Source organism: Macrotis lagotis, chromosome 1 (genome assembly GCF_037893015.1).
Source record: "Macrotis lagotis isolate mMagLag1 chromosome 1, bilby.v1.9.chrom.fasta, whole genome shotgun sequence".
Classification (NCBI taxonomy): domain Eukaryota; kingdom Metazoa; phylum Chordata; class Mammalia; order Peramelemorphia; family Peramelidae; genus Macrotis; species Macrotis lagotis.
The window spans coordinates 666738793-666755799 of record NC_133658.1 but is presented as its reverse complement, the minus strand read 5'-3'; the positions used below and the strand labels follow the sequence as shown (position 1 = coordinate 666755799).

At 35.9% G+C, this 17007-nt stretch overlaps 1 long non-coding RNA gene across 1 annotated transcript in view; it reads left to right on the top strand.

Annotated features, from left to right (window-relative positions):
* LOC141522679 (uncharacterized) overlaps nucleotides 1–9915 on the top strand; it is a 39966-nt gene extending 30051 nt beyond the window's left edge. The window contains exons 2-3 of the long non-coding RNA XR_012478245.1: nucleotides 3079–3126; nucleotides 9888–9915. This is a non-coding gene — a long non-coding RNA (uncharacterized LOC141522679). The remainder of the gene's footprint in view (nucleotides 1–3078; nucleotides 3127–9887) is intronic.
* The last annotated feature ends 7092 nt before the right edge of the window (nucleotides 9916–17007 follow it).

Genomic DNA, 17007 nt, shown 5'->3' with positions numbered 1-17007 from the left:
ACATGGTACCATTGGAATCATGAATCTATATAATATAAAATAATCTGTTGAGGGATAAATTCATTCCTTCATTCAACAAGCATTTATTTGCTGAGTACATCTGTGATGCTATGTGGTCTGGGCCTAGGGCAACCCCAAAATTCACTGACCCCAAGTATTTCTTTTACTTTTTGATTGAACCAGTCTGGAACCCAGACACATTGACCAGTATTTTGCCATTACCAATTTCCATAGTTTTCATGACTTCCCTGCCACTGAGGCTCTCTGAAAACAGTCACAAGGTCTCTTCCCATTTCCTCCCTCCCCTCGAAGTCATAGTAAATCAAATTCCTAGAACCTTTTTAAAGAGAAACTTAAGTACAAAATTTCTTGAGACACATGAAGGAAAGTACAATTATATATAAAAAGAGTAACAGAATAATAGGTTGCAAATATTCTTAGAGTTTAAGCATAGTTCTAAGCACCACCTCCCAGGGCTAGACCTAATCTGGTAGATTTTCTCCTGGCTGATGTCCACTCCAGGCTTGGTTTTTATATTAACTCAGTTCTAGTTCTGATGCTAAAACTTTTCAAGAGCTTCCAAAGCCTGGAGGGTGGACAAAAGCAGAAATAAACAAACAACAAAAAACAAAACATTTTACTGCTTTTGAGGGAAATAACAATTTATGGCATAATAACCAGATTATGATCTCTGATTTGTATTCACTGAAGCACCTCAGGCAAATCTCCAAGACTAATCAAAATTCCTATGTAATATTATTTCTCAATAAGAACATTAATAACTAACATTTATATAATGTTTTGTGGTTGCAAAGTATTGTATATACATTATCTAACTTGAGTTTCACCTTAACCCTGTGACATATTTCAGGTATCATTATTTACTGTTTGATGTCTGGACAGAACTCCATTTAATAAATAAGTTTTGTAGGTCTCCCTGTGTCTCAAGATGTAAATTGTCATAATTCTATACCCTTACCACTCTTACCACACCTACCTTTACCTCTGGGAAGGTCATTTAAGCTGAGGTAAAGATACCATAAATATTCATCAAGATGTCCACCATTACTGTATTCCTGTAGCTTAAAGTAAAATGGTGACTAAATGTCACTGTTTTTAAGGGGGGACTAAAATAACAAACTGCAACTACTCCTCTAGGCCTAGATCAATCATGAGTTTCTCAGTGTAGAGGGTCTGCTGAGCTTTTCCCAAGGAAGATATAGCTGCTAAGTCATATGCAAACTATACTTACCAAAAAGCCCTGAAAGAAACAAATATCTATTAATAGAAAAACAATCTATTACTGCTGGCCCCCTATCCTATTATTGGCTAATATTCTTTGTTCAAGACTCCTTTTGGAGAAGGAGAGAGAACAATGAAGACCCTAACAATTGCATTCTTTGTTAACTCCCTAAGGTTTTCTAAATAAAATACTATGTTCTCTATAAAAAGGAATAATTTTCTCTTCTCTTTCAGTATTTTATACCTTAAATTTCCATTCTTATCTCATTACTATTTCTGGCATTTCCCAGTACTATGTCAAATAATAGTAAGGAAAAGATTATCTTATCTTTATGCCCCATTTGATGGGAAAGGTTTGTTAACAGAATTTTACTGAGCCATTCTCTAACCTGGGAATGGAAACAAAGCAGGTCAGGGTTAAAGCGCCAGTAATCAAGTTACAGTTTTATTAATTTCAGAATAAGGAATAGGGTTTGCAAACCTGGAATTCTCCTGAGAAGAGCTCCTGCTGCTATAGTAGAGGCAGAGATTAAATAAATCACATAAGTGGGAATAGGGGAAAAGGTGGATTGCAAAACAATCATTCCCAGGGTTAGAGCAGTTTCTCACAAGCCCAGTAGTACAGGACAATGCAGGTATCCTAAAGTCCTGTGGGAAAAATTAAGTTGATTATTTCAAATCTTGGGGGTCATTACTTTGCTTACAGGGTACAGGTTCAAAGGTCTATGACAAGGGGCAGCTAGGTGGCACAGTGGATAAAGCACCAGCCCTGGAGTCAGGAGTATCTGGGTTCAAATCTGTTCTCAGACACCTAGCTGTGTGGCCTTGGGCAAGCCACTTAACCCCATTTGCCTTGCAAAAACCTAAAAAAAAAAGTCTATGACAGAAACAAGTTCTACAGTTTGTGACTTGTTTCACTTAACATATTAAGGCACAATACAATCCAAAAATGTAGTGAATGTGAGAGCTGTCAAGAATTGATAGATTACTTCAAGTTGCTGTCTGAATCTCTACCAAGCTAGAGTCTCTTTATGAAATGGGATTTCTGAGAAATCCAAATTCTTAGCATATTAATTACACATGCCATATTGATCAATATGAAAATCATAACTTCCCTCACAGATTTTACTGTTTCCCCATTGTAAATAATGTTAACATTATTAATATGTATTTTATTTTTATATTTTAAATGGTTCTTTTACACCAAGGAGTTTTTTTGAGGCAATCAGGGTCAAGTGACTTACCCAGGGTCACATAGCTAATCAATGTCTGAGGCCAGATATGAATTCAAATAATATTATTTCATCACCCCTACTTCCTCTAAGGAAATATAAGCCTAAGAAATTCCAACATGTTTTGGAAATACCAATAATTCTCATTTAGTAAGATGAATAAATAAAGCCTGACATTACCTTTATATTCAATTTAGAACAATCTTCTGGCTAAGGAATTTAAAGAATTTTATGTACTTTTAAGATGACTAATGAGGTGAACAGTCTAGCATTCTGCTGAGTTAGGTATAAACACAATTAAATATATCCAAAAGGAATATTTAAGTTTCAGGCATATGTTCAAATGATAAGTCCATACTTATTTCATTCTGTTTGTATATGATTAGTTTGCATCCATCTGGTCTTCCCAAGGGCAGAATGCCCTTTACAAACACAGACACCTGCAAGTCTAATATAAAACATGGAAGAATTGCTTCAACATAAGTTTAAAGTTTTGAACATTTGCATATCAATGCAGAATACCACAGTCTGATTTTTTTGCATAATATTCTCATGCAATTCCTGTAATCAGTTGCTCATTTAAAACTTTATCATTTTTTAATAGGTGAATGTTTTAAAAAGACAAAGGAAACTGATAAACTTCAAATTCATGGTAAGTATACATTAGACATTTTAATTGCCTCTTCTCTACACTGCTCAAACAGCTCCCTATACATTCCTGTTGATAAAACATTTAGACTTGTGCCAATCCTCTTTAAGCCACACTCTCTAAGAACACTGGAATAATTTCTGGGGATTCTTCCCCCAAAATACTAATCTTTTTAACCCATAGACTTCCAAACTACAAGGTCACTCTCAAGTCTGGACACCCCTTCATCTCAAAATAAGTATGGATTTAACTAAGAACTGGAAAGAACAAATAAAAAAGAGGTAGCCCATGTTCAATTCAGTCTTGCCTAGAAGAGCCAGAAAGGAAGAGAAAATCTGAAAAGGTGGTCACTCCCTTTTCTATATCCACTGAGTCAACATTTCTTCCAGTTCTGCAGGAAATAAGGGGGTTCTTCCATTGAGCCCTTTAGCTCATACATGACAAGAAAATGACCTCAAAGTTCTCAAATGATTGAAGAGAACCAGGGCTTGGCCTCTCTGAACATGTTCCATGGGATGGTCCCTATAAACTAATTCCACATTATCCTAAAAGAGCACTACTGTTTTACATTACTTTAAAAATTGGTAGAGGAAAAGAAGGGAGGCAGCAACTACAATTAGAGCCAATACTGTCTAATCTATATATATTGTCACTGCCCTAATTCTTCCATACTTTTGTGGGCCATGAAACTGATCTTGCATTATGCTAAATTGTTACATAGGTATTCTAACCCAAAGAATTGACCATTTTCAAAAAAGATTATGTCATGTTTCTGATACCAGTCATAGAATGCTGATTTCAAACTGATTTCTGAGTCTAATATAAAATTTGCTTAGGATTGGGAGGATGCTCAAAACTTCTCACCTTGTTGCTAGGGAGTAGAGAAAGCCTAATTCTGATTTTTCATGGTCAGAAGTAGCCTTTCATAAGATAAGACAGTCATTAATTAAAATTAGGCTACATATTATTAGTTGGAAACCTTTTACCAGTAAATAAAGTGGGAGGGGAAAATGGCAGCTGTTAAACTGAAGATCCATAACAGCACACACACTACAGAACAAAACATGGGATTAGGTGAAAAGCATGGAATATAATTATCAGAATTAAAACTTGATTTGAGCCAAAATCTAAGATCTTATCCATTTTTACAGCATTTTCCACACTTTTCCATATTTTCTACATTGATATCTAAAGGAGTTGAGTCATAAAAAGGTAATGATACAGGCAATATCCACAATTAGATTCTGGGGTTAGGGGTGGGGTAGAAAGGTGGAGCATAAATAATTATAACTGTGAACTTTCAAAGACTTGGCAAAAATCAGAGTTTGTGGAACAAACACCACACTACAAGTCTACAGAAAGAATATCAGCCAAGTTGCTTTTATTATGCCCTTTAGAAAATTTAGTATAGCTGACATGAACATCTGCAAAAGCTGAACATTCCACTTATTAGTCAACAGGGAGTTATGAAGAAAATGCAAATCTAAGGAAAAGGTTAAAAAAGGCAGACTACAGTACTATACTAAAAATAAAAGTCACATTCTGATATCAACTTCAAATTCACAATCAAAACTGGAGATAGTAATATCTCCATGATAGCTATAAACTATTGAAGATATCCTAAAGACATCTTAAATTCACTATATCAAAAACTGAACTCATATTCTTTCCCCCAAATTTCTCTTCTGAATCTCCCTATCATTATCAAGTTTATCACCATCCATTCCCCCATCCCAGTCACACAGGCTGACAACCCAGGTGTTCCCCTCACTCTTTCACCCCATTTCCAATCAGGTGCCAAGGACTATTAATTCTACATTTCTTATTCATATTTCCTTCTCTTCTCTGACACTTCCCTTCTCTGGTGCAGCCCTATTTACCCCATGCTTCATCACCCACTATAATAGACTGCTAGTTGATCTTCCTTGCCTCAGGTCTCTCCCATTCCATTCCATTTTCCACTCAACTATCTAAATAATCTTCCCAAAATGCAGACCTGACCATGTCACACAACATGACTTATAACACTCAATAAATTAATTCCAGTGGCTCCCCCATTACTTCCAAGAACAAATAAAAAATTCTTCTTGATACTTTTAAAGCCTTTCACAATCTGACCCCATGTATTGCCAAGTCTTCTTGCATTTTCCTCTTCCCTTTGTACTCTATGATCTATTGACACTTCTGACTGCTACTTAAACATCTCTAGACGCTAAGCATTTTCACTGACTGCTGCCTATATCTCTAGAATGTTCTCTCTCTTCACCTCTGCCTCCTCACTTCTATGATTCGCTTCAAGTCCCAACTAAAATCCCACCTTCTACAAGAAGTCTTTCCCAAAGTCCCTTTAATGCTAATACCTTGTCTCTTAATGTCTTCAGTTTGTCTTGTATGTATCTTGTTTGCACTTAATTTTATTGCATATTATCTCCTCCATTGGATCGAGGGACTTTTCTTTTTGTCTTTCTTTGTATCTGAATATGCTCAACAGCGTATGCTCAACAGCCCTAGAAGATAATGACAGATTTTACGAGGGACTATAACTATCCTATACTTCAATTATACCATCTATAAAATGAGGCTATATCTGTTCCTAGAAGAATGTTGTGAAAACTAAAATAGCTAGAAAGAACCTTAGATATCATCTATTATAAATTTTTTTTTACAAATGAGAAAATTGAGGGGCGGCTAGGTGGCATAGTGGATAAAGCACCGGCCCTGGAGTCAGGTGTGCCTGGGTTCAAATCCAGTCTCAGACACTTAATAATTACCTAGCTGTGTGGCCTTGGGCAAGCCACTTAACCCCGTTTGCCTTACAAAAAAGCTAAAAAAAAGAAAGGAAAAAAAGAAAGAAAAAACAAATGAGAAACTTGAAGTGACTTGCCCAAGGTCATTCTAATAAATAGCAAAGTCAAGATATGAACCCAGATCTTCTGTTTCAAAATCCAGTGTTCTTTCAATTAAAAAAAATTAAACACTTTTTACTTGCTAGCTGCTTTAGGAGATTGAAAGTTTAAAGAAAATATTATCCTTGCCCCATGAAACTTACATTCGAATTGTTATATATGTTTAATTACAATACAAAGTATTATTCAAAAGTACACAAGAGTTCAAATAAAGTGCTACATGAATTCTGTATTAAAAAGATTATGAGTAACTGGAGAGATGAAGAAAGTTTTCATGGAAGAAGTAGTATTTGGAATAAGTTAAAAAGGATAGGAAAGAATTCTAGGGATGGGGTTAAAAAAAAGCATGGAATCCAGAAATCATAGGATGGATACAGGCAACAGCAAGTAGTTTGGTTTGGCTAATGCAGCATGTGAAAGGGAACAGTATGATAAAAAGCTAGAATGGAAAGGTGATTCCAGATTGTATATTGCTTTGAATGGTTGACTAAAGAATTTAAGCTCAAGTCAGGATATAAGAAGCTTTGGAGATTTGAGCAGAGGAATAATATAACTCCCTGTACTACAAAGAATGCATTGGAGAGACAAGCATGGATAAGAGAAGCCTTGTGATGAGGCTGCTGCAACAATAATTCACATGAATGTTAATGAAAGCCTGGTGGTATTAGAAATGGGAGGAGAGAGCTCCAGAGAGAGGAGAAAAATAGAGGCAAGACAATCTGGCAAAGTACATTTCACTGGTTGTGGGAAGTAACAGAATATGTGACAAGAGGGAGGAAAAAGAGTCAAAGATTACACTGGGGTATTGAACACTGGAGACAAGGTAAATCACAGTGCTGCTGTCAGAAATAATGAAGATAAAAGGGGAAAACTGGTTTGAGTGAAGATAATAAGCTTGATGCTGGGCATGTTGAATTTTAGGTAGAACAAAAGTTGAATATGGGTCAGTCAATCCTGAGAGATAGGCAAGTGCCTTTCCAAAGCGACTGCTCCCCTCAGGTGATCAAAAGGAAATGGGGTTCAATTCCCCAAGTCTAGAGTAGCACCAAAGCAGTAATGTGGCAGATCCCAGAGAAGCCAGCAAGAGCCTTGGGAAAAGAAAAAACAGAGTTCTCTCTTCATTGTGAAGGTCAAGACTGCCCTGAAATGGGTTCATCCCAGAAAGGGGCTCCAATCTTAGAAAATGTTGTGATTTCAGTGGTGTCCAGTAAGCTTGAGCTCTAGGGAATGTACTAACAGAGCAGTCAGAGTGTTAATGCTATTGCCAGTCATATCATACTGATGCGTAGCTCAAACAAGGAAGGTTTGGGAGGAAAGGCTATACTGATGATTAGTCTATAGAAAGCTAGGCTAAGATATATTGGTTTGTCACATTCTGGGGCTTACCCAGTGTGGATGGTGCTGTGGGGTCTTGCTGATAAAGGAGGAAGAGAATCCAAGGAAAGTCAGAGATGAAAGGCCAAATTTTTGATTAGTCCATTGAGAGACGGACTAGGATGTATCAGGTTGGTAAATTCTGTTGCCATTGTCACATTTGGCACTTGCCTGGCACTGGTGGTATGCTGGGATGCCTTACTGAGGCATCAGAAGAAGCAATTCAAGCCAAAAGTCTCCCATAGCAGCCAAGTTGTTTTTCTTTTCAATCAGGCCATGGGATGGAATGATTCTGGTAAAATCAAATGAGAAGGATGCCTTGCACAGACAGTCCCTCACTATAATAAACATAACTGTGCGACTCATGCCACAGATCACTTGGTTGGTTAGTTAGTGTGGTCCTCTTTGATATCAAAGGACTATAGTAGTGATAGGATACACAAGTGGAGAATGTTCTGAAGTAATAAACTAATTTGCTTGGAGCTTTTACAATTCTGAAAAGACAAAGCCTTGTGTTTCATTTCCAAGGTACAGTTGTAGAGCAAGTTTAATTAAATAGATATGATGCCTTAACTCCTTTTTTAAAATAATATTTATATGAACATAAACAGATCTAAAAACAGGATAATTGACTTTCAGGTCATCATTCAACATGTAAATACAAGCTTTACATTTTTTTGACTTATGCTCTAGGGCAAAGAAAACTGGCATGATCTTTGAACTTAGTGCATTTCCATCACTAATACTAATCAAAGAAGAGGAAGGAGGATATAGGAATTGAATAATTAACTAAACTGATGATAGAGAATGAGATTGGGTTTTCTGGACCATGGCTTAAGATACACACTTTTGGCTAATCCAAAAAAGACTGGGATGAATATATTCCATAGAAATTTTTTAATCTAATTTCATATGGGTCTATGCTGAAATAGGAGGGGAGGGAGAGAAGTACCCAGATGCAGGTGCTGGAACAGATGCCAAATCAGTTTAGTCAACAATTATTTATTAAAAGCTTACAATGTTTTACACCCTGGAGCTAGAGAAAAAATCAAAAATAGTCCCTGACCTCAAGAAGATCATGTTCTAATGTTGGAAATAGCAGGCAAACAATTAGCTACATGTAAGAAATATAGTCCAGTTGAAAGGCAATCTCATAAAAAAAGGCATTAGCATTGAGGAAACAGTAGAAATGGTACAGAAAAAATGTTAATATTAGAGACCAGTAAGCTATAAGAGAAAACTAAACAGGGTGAAGGAATTTCGCTGATGGGTCCAGATTCAGAAAGTATGAACTATAGTCACATTAAACTAAAGACTTTAACACAAGGAAATAAATAGTACTACACATTTAACATTACAACACTTTTAACCAGAGAGTTTAAAATATTACTACATAAGTTTCCCTGAAATATCATGAGAGGAGATGTAACATGAATACCTCAGTGAAATAGTAACACTCTTCTTCAAATAGAATGTAGCAGATAGAAGGAGCAGAGTAGTTTCTTTGTACATAAATAAGAATATTCCATTTGTGCAAATCCATAAACCTAAAGGAAAAAACAAGAAACCAAAAAGTTTATAATAAAAGAAGCAAATGTCAAAAAGATACTGTGGGATGATTACCACAGATTACCTGTTCATAAGGTGGGGAGGGGAAGAGAAAGAAGCTGATTTTGCTATTCTATACCTTATATAATATACAGATGTAATTGGGTCTTAACTACCTGGACTTAAATGGAAAGTCCATCTCTGCTAGAAAAAACAGAGCCCATAATAAATCCTTAATTTTCCTTGATAATTTATGCTTTAGAAGGTGGGACACTTGATGAGAGGACTTGAGTCTAACAAATAAGGTGATTAGCTGTCTGAGAAAGGAGAAATGATTGGAACATTTATATTGGAACATATATATATTGGAAAAAACCATACTTACCATCCTTGAGTTTCTAATATATGAGGAGGGTTGGCTTGACAGAGTGGGTTTTCCAAACACTTATCTATTCCACCATACTTTACCATACTTTACTCTCTCCCAAGAAACTAGCTATTATATTAACTTATACAGAGAAGATTGAAAACATTGAAATTAAGTTCATCTTCCTTTCTTAAGCATACAAAACTCTGTGTCTAGCCTCTTCCTTCCCTTTTGATTCAAAGGGCAAAGTGAGGCTCCTCTTTTTTTAATTTAATTTACATTTTTTCTTTACACATTACTAAAATAGTCTTGTTCTAAGAATAAACATAATCCCCCTCTCCCCACAAAAATAAAAAACCTCACAAAAAATAAAGTGAAAGAAAGAGAAAAAAACGTGCTTCAGGCTGTGTTCAGATACCATCAGCTCTATATGGATCACATACTTCATCATAAGTCCATCAGAGAAGTTATTTCCATATTTTTTCCCACAGTTGCTATTGCTGATTGTAATTCCCTCCATCCATTCCAACCCACTCCCATTTATTCTATTTTTCTCTCTCCTTCCACAGTGACCCTCTTCAAAAGTGTGCTATGGAGCAGCTGAGTGATACAGTAGACTGAGCACCAGCCCTGGAGGCAGGAGGCCCTGAGTCCCCATCCCACCCCAGACACCCAGCAACCACCCAGCATCATAGTCCTGGGTAGGCCACCCGACCCCACCAACTTGCAAAAAAAAAAATGTACTGTATCTGACTATCCTCTCCCACGATCCACCCTCTTCTCAATCACCCCTCCTCCTGTCCCCTTTCTCCCATCCACTTCCCCTCCCATTTTCTCTAGGGTAAAAGATTTCCATACCCTATTAAGTGTACATGTTGTTTTCTCTCTCTGAATCATTTCCAAAGAGAATTAAGGTTCATTCATTTCCCCTCACCTTCACCCCTTCCACTCCATTTTAAAAGTTTTTTCTTGACTGTTTCCATAAAATATCTTAGCCCATTCTACCTCATCCTTTCCCTTTCTCCCATTACATTCCTTTGTCACTCACTGATTCCATCTTCATATTATGCTTTCATATTCAGCTCCCTCTTGTGCTTTATTTAAATATGCTCCTCTGAATTGTTGTATTAGTTGAGATGGTTCATATGAGCATCATCAGTATCATCTTCCCATGCAGGAATACAAGTAGGTCAACATCATTAAATATCTCATTATTAGCCCTTCTCATTCACTCTCTCTATGCTTCACCTGAGTCCTGTACTTGAATATCAAACTTTCTGTTCATCTCTGGTCATTTCAACAGGGAATGTTTGAAATTCCCCTATTTCAACCTCATTTTAAAGAATGAGTGGATCAAGCATAAAAACCTAATAATTGATTACAGAAAAGGCAGAAATAATGAATATACCTTTCTCAGATCATAATGCATTAAAAATCATATGCAATATTGGGCCAGGGAGATATAGACCCAGAACTAATTGGAAACTAAATAACTTCATTTTAAAGAATGAGTAGATCAAACAACAAATTATAGAAAGAATTATTTCATCCTAGATAATTACAATAATGAAACAACATACCAAAATCTATGGGATACACTCAAGGTGGCTGGGGATATAGTTTATCTTTAAATCTTATATGAATAAATTAGAGAAAGAGAAAATCAATGAACTAAATATGCAACTAAATTAGAGAAAGAAAAAATTTTAAACCCCCAATTAAATGCCAAATTACAAACTCTACAAATTAAAGAAGAAATTAATAACATCAAAAGGAAGAAAACTATTGAATAAATAAAACCAGGAGCTGGTTTTATGAAAAAAAAACAATAAAATTGATATACCTCTGGTCAATTTGATTTAAAAAAAAAGAAAGAAAACCAAATTGCTAGTATCATAAATGAAAAAAGTGAACTCACCACCAATGAGGAGGAAATAACAGTAATAATTTGGAATTATTTTGCCCAACTATGACAATAAATTTGATAATCTAAATGAAATGGATGAATATTTACAAAACTATAAGTTGCCCAGGTTAAATGAAAAGGAAATTAAATACCTAAATAGCCCTATCTCAGAAAAAGAAATTCAACAAGCCACCACTGAACTCCCTAAGAAAAAATCTCAAGGGCCAGATGGATTCAAAAGTGAATTCCATCAAACATGCAAGTAACAACTGATTCCAATTCTATATAAACTATTTGGAAAAATAGCTGAAGACAGAACTCTGCCTAACTCTTTCTATGATACCAATATGGTGCTGGTGCTGATACCTAAACCGGGAAGAGTTAAAACAGAGAAGGAAAATTATAGACCTATCTCCCTGATGAATATAGTTGCAAAAATCTTAAATAAAAACTTAGCAAAATGATTACAACAAGTTATCACTAGAATAATTATGAGCATTATGAGTAAGTAGGGTTTATCCCAGATTACAGAGTTGGTTCAATATTAGGAAAACTGTTAGTATAATTAATTACATCAATAACAAACCAATCAGAAATCATATGATCATATCAATAGATGTTGAAAAAGCTTTTGACAAAATACAGCACCCATTCCTACTAAAAACACTAGAGTATGGGAATAAATGGATTCTTCCTCAGAATAATAAGCAGTATCTATCTGAAACCATCAACAAGCATTATATGCAACAGGGATAGCCTAGAGGCATTCCCTGTAAGATCAGGGGTGAAACAAGGATACCCATTATCATCACTACTATTCAATATTGTATTAGAAATGTTAGCTCCAGCAATAAGAAAAAGAAATTGAAGGAATTAGAATTGGGAAGGAAGAGAAAAAACTCTCACTCTTTGCAGATGACATGATGCTATAGCTAAAGCATCCCAAAAAAATCATCTAAAAAACTACTAGAAATAATTAACCACTTTAGCAAAGTCGCAGGATATAAAATAAACCTTCATAAATCATCAACATTTCTATATATGATTAGCAAGATATAGTAGAAAGACCTAGAAAGAGAAATCCCATTCAAAGTAACCTCAAACAATATATAATATCTGGGAGTCTATCTACCAAGGCAGACTCAAAAATTTTTGAAAAAAAATTACAAAACACTTCTCACAAAAATAAAAACAGATTTAAATAACTGGGCAAACATCAATTGCTCATGGATAGGTTGTGCTAAAAATGACAATTCTACCAAAAGTAAACTACTTGTTTAGTACCCTACCAATCAAAATTCCAAAAAAAAATTACTTTAATGAGTTAGAAAAAGTTGTAAGTAAATTTATATGGACAAATAAAAAGTCAAGAATTTCCAGAGATTCAATGAAAAAAAAAGTGTAAAAGAAGGTGGCTTAGTCCTACCAGATCTAAAATTATATTATAAAGCATCAGTCATCAAAACTGTCTGGTATTGGCTAAGAAATAGAATGATGGGTCAGTGGAAAAGACTAGGTGCAATAGCAGGAAATGATTATAGTAATCTGCTGTTTGATAAACCCAAAGATTCCAGCAATTGGTATGAAAACTCTCGCTTCAATAAAAACTGTTGGGAAAATTGGAAGTTAGTACGGAAGAAACTTGTATTAGACTAACATCTCACACCCTACAATAAGATAAGATCAAAATGGATACAGTATTTAGACATAAAAAAAACAGTATTATAAATAAGCAAACTAGAAGATCAAGGAGTAGTTTACTTGTCAGATCTATGGAAAGGGAAGCAGTTTATGATCAAGGAAGAGATGGAGAACATCATTAAAAATAAACTAGATAATTTTGATTACATTAAATTAAAAAGATTTTGCACAGATCAAACCACTGCAACCAAGATCAAAAGAAATGTTGTAAACTGGGAAACAATTTTTACAACTAGTATTTCTGACAAAAGACTCATCTCCAAAATATACAGAGAAATGAGTCAAATTTTCAAAAAATAAGCCATTCCCCAACTGACAAATGGTCAAAGGATATGCGAAGAAAATTTACAGTTGAGGAAATCAAGCAATCCATAATCATATGAAAAATTGCTCTAAACCACTAATTATTAGAGAAATGAAAATTAAAGCATCTCTGAGATAGCACCTTACACCTCTCAAAGTGGCCAATATGACCAGAAAGGAAAATGATCAATGTTGGAATGGATGTGGGAAATCTGGGACACTAATATATTGTTGGTGGAACTGTGAACTCATCCAACCTTTCTGGAGAGCAATTTGCCCAAAGGGCAACAAAAATGTGCATATCCTTTGATCCAGCAATATCACTACTAGGCCTTCTTTACCCTGAAGAGATCATGAAAAAGGGTAAAAATATCAATTGTACAAAAATATTCATAGCAGCCCTATTTGCAATGGCAAAGAATTGGAAATTAAGTGAATGTCCTTCAACTAGTGAATGGCATAACAACCTGTGGTATATGTATGTCATGGAACACTATTGTTCTATTAGAAACCAGGAGGGACAGGAATTCAGGGAAGCCTGGAGGGATTTGCATGAACTGATGCTGAGTGAGATGAGTGGAACCAGAAAAGCATTGTACCCTCTAACAGCAACATGGGGGTGTTGATCAACCTTTATGGACTTGCCCATTCCATCAGTGCAACAATCAGGAACAATTTTGGGATATCTGCATTGGAGAATACCATCTGTATACAGAGAAAGAATTGTGGAGTTTGAACAAAGACCAAAGGCTATTACCTTTAATTTAAAAAAGAACCATTATCTTATTATTTAATTTTTCTATCCCTTATACTTTATTTTTTCTTCCTTAAGGATATTATTTCTCTCTCATCACATTCAATTTAGATCAATATAAACCATAGAAACAATGTAAAGACTAGCAGACTACCTTATGTGTGCATGGGGCGGGGGGGGGGAGAAAGAATGGGGGAAAAAATTGTAAGACTCAAAATAAATAAAATCTTTCAAAAAGAAGAGAAATTCCCCTATTTCACTGAATGCCCATCTTTTCCCCTGGAAGAGGATGTTCATTTTTCTGGGTAGTTGATTTTTAGGTGCATTTCAAGCTCTTTTGACTCCTGGAGCCCTATGAACCCTTAATGTGACTCCTACTAAGTCCTGTGTAATCTTGATTGTAGCTCCATGATATTTGAATTGTTTCTTTCTGGTTGCTTGTAATATTATCTCTTTGACTTGGGAGTTCTGGAATTTGGCTATAATATTCCTGGGGGTTATTTTTTGGATCTCTTTCAGGAGAAGATAGGTGAATTCCCTCAATTTCTATTTTACCCTCTACTTCCAGGATATCAAGGCATTTTCCTGTAGAAATTCTCTAAAACTGAAGTCAAGTCTCTTTTCCTAATCATGACTTTCCAGTAGTCCAATAATTTTAAATTGTCTCTCCTAGTTAGTTGTTTTTTTCCAATGAGATATTTCACATTAACTTCTAGTTTTTCATTCTTTTGGTATTATTTTATTGTTTCTTGATTTTTTCTCTGTCATTAGCTTCCTTCAGTCCAATCTACATTTGAAGGAATTTTTTTCTCCAGAGAGTTTTCTTATCTCCTTTTCCATTTGACCAATTCTGCTTTTTAAGGTATTCTTCTCCTCATTAACTTTCTGGACTGTTTTTTTTTCCATTTGACCTAAACTGGTTTTTAACATTTATTTGGCACTTTTGGTATCTCCTTGACTAAGCTGCTGACTTGATTTTCATATTTTCCCTACATCACTCTCATTTCTCTTCCCAGTTTTTCCTCTTCCTCCCTTACTTGATTTTCAAATTCTTTTCTGAGCTCTTTCATAGCTTAAGCCCAATTTCTATTTTTTTATTGGAGACTTTGGCTATAGAAGCTTAGGCTTTGTTATCTTCTGAGTATGTGGTTTGTGACTGTCTATGGTAAGGTGCCATTTTTTCTGTTTATTCAATTCCCCAGCCTGTGACCTGGTTTTGAGGCTTCCCATACTTTTGAGTTGTTATTGGAGCACCTTCATAAGGACCGTAGTTCTTTCAATGTCTTATAAGGGGCTCTGACTGGTCTCCTGCCTATACTTTTGTCTGTGAATGACCACAAGCACCCCCATCTACCCTGGAATTGTGAGGAGGACCCCTGCTCTGCTACAATAGTATGGGGGCTCAGATTGTGACCAGGGTCTGAATATGGACAAAGCACAAGAATCCTGTCCCAGGGATAGAGGAGAGACCTCGACAATCTCCCCACACCCCCTTATTTTCCATGGGCTGAGCACTCTGGAAGTAGCTATTGGATGGCTCCCTGCTGGGCAGCTCTGTGGGCTTGCTTCTGTTTCCTAGGATCTGGGCTGTGCTGATGGCTATGCTGGCCTGGGTTCCACACTCACTCTGGCAGATATTCACCAACTTGTCTTCCAAGTTGTGCTTGTTATTCACTGGGCTGGGAGGTCTGGAACCTGCCCCTGTTGCCATGAGCGGTGCCCCCAGGGACCTAGGCACCCTGTGGGCTGTTCCTGGAAGGTTAGAATTCCTTCACTACAACAGCAGTGATCCTGGTTGCTCTGCCAGCCCCTCCAACCCCATGGAACAGAGGTTTTCCATGATCTTCCAGGTTACCTCGGGCTGGAGAATTGCCTCACTGGGTCTTCCTAAATTTCTTTCAGAAATTTAGTTAGTCATAATTTTAAGATTTTTGTAATATTTTGGAAGAGAAATCCTGGGAAATTCTGTCCTCATGTAGCCACCTTGGTCCCCTCCTCATTTTGGCCCACTCCAAGGCTCCTCATTAAAGCTAGTCCTTGAACTTGTCACATTGGTGTCAGTCCTCTTCTGAATTGTTGTTATTCATTCATTTCAGTTGTGTCCAAATCTTTGCAATCCCATTTTGGAGTTTTCTTAACAAAGGTACTAGAGTAGTTTGCCATCTCCTTCTTCAGTTAATTTTACAGAAATGGAAACTGGGGCAAATAGGGTTAAATGACTTGTCCAAGGTCATACAGCTAGTTAAGTAAGAGACCAAATTTGAAATTAGGAACATGAATCTTCCTGGCACCAGACCCAGCATCTATCTACAGTGCTACCCAGTTGCCAAGAATCATTCTAATCACCTTCCCCCCAAATTGAATCTCTGTTCCTCCACTGTACCTAAATATATGTTCATGTCTCCCCTGTCCTGAAACTGAGCATCCCTTGATCTTATCACATTTCTTTAACCTGTATTTTTTCACCATGTATTTTTGACCTGTATTCTTTGACCATGTATTTTTTTTCTTTTTAAAGGTTAAACTAGCTAGTAGTTTAATATATTTATTATGGGTTTTTTCCCAAAAAAAACACTAACTCATTGTTTGATTATATATACATATAATATATATATATATATATATATTATACATATATACATATATATGAGGTTTTTTGTTTTTAATTTTATTACTATTTTGATTTGTAATTGGAATTTTTAATTTATTAATTTTCTAGTTTTTAAATTATATTTCATACTATTTCTCAAAACCACTTCAATATGAAACTTTAAGAAAGAGTTGATCTGAACTTATGTCCTTCATAAGTGTATCATTAGTCATTAACTCAATTCTGAGAGACCTTATTTGTTCCCTATCACCACTCTCCTGAAACTTGTTTTTCCAAAGTCAGCAATGGCTTCTTCTCAGTCTTCCCATTACTTGACATTTCCCACAACATTTGACAGTGGGAACTGTCTCCTCTTTCTTAATGTCTTTGCTCTTGTCCTTGCATTATTATCTCCAAGTTTCCCTCTTAGCTTCC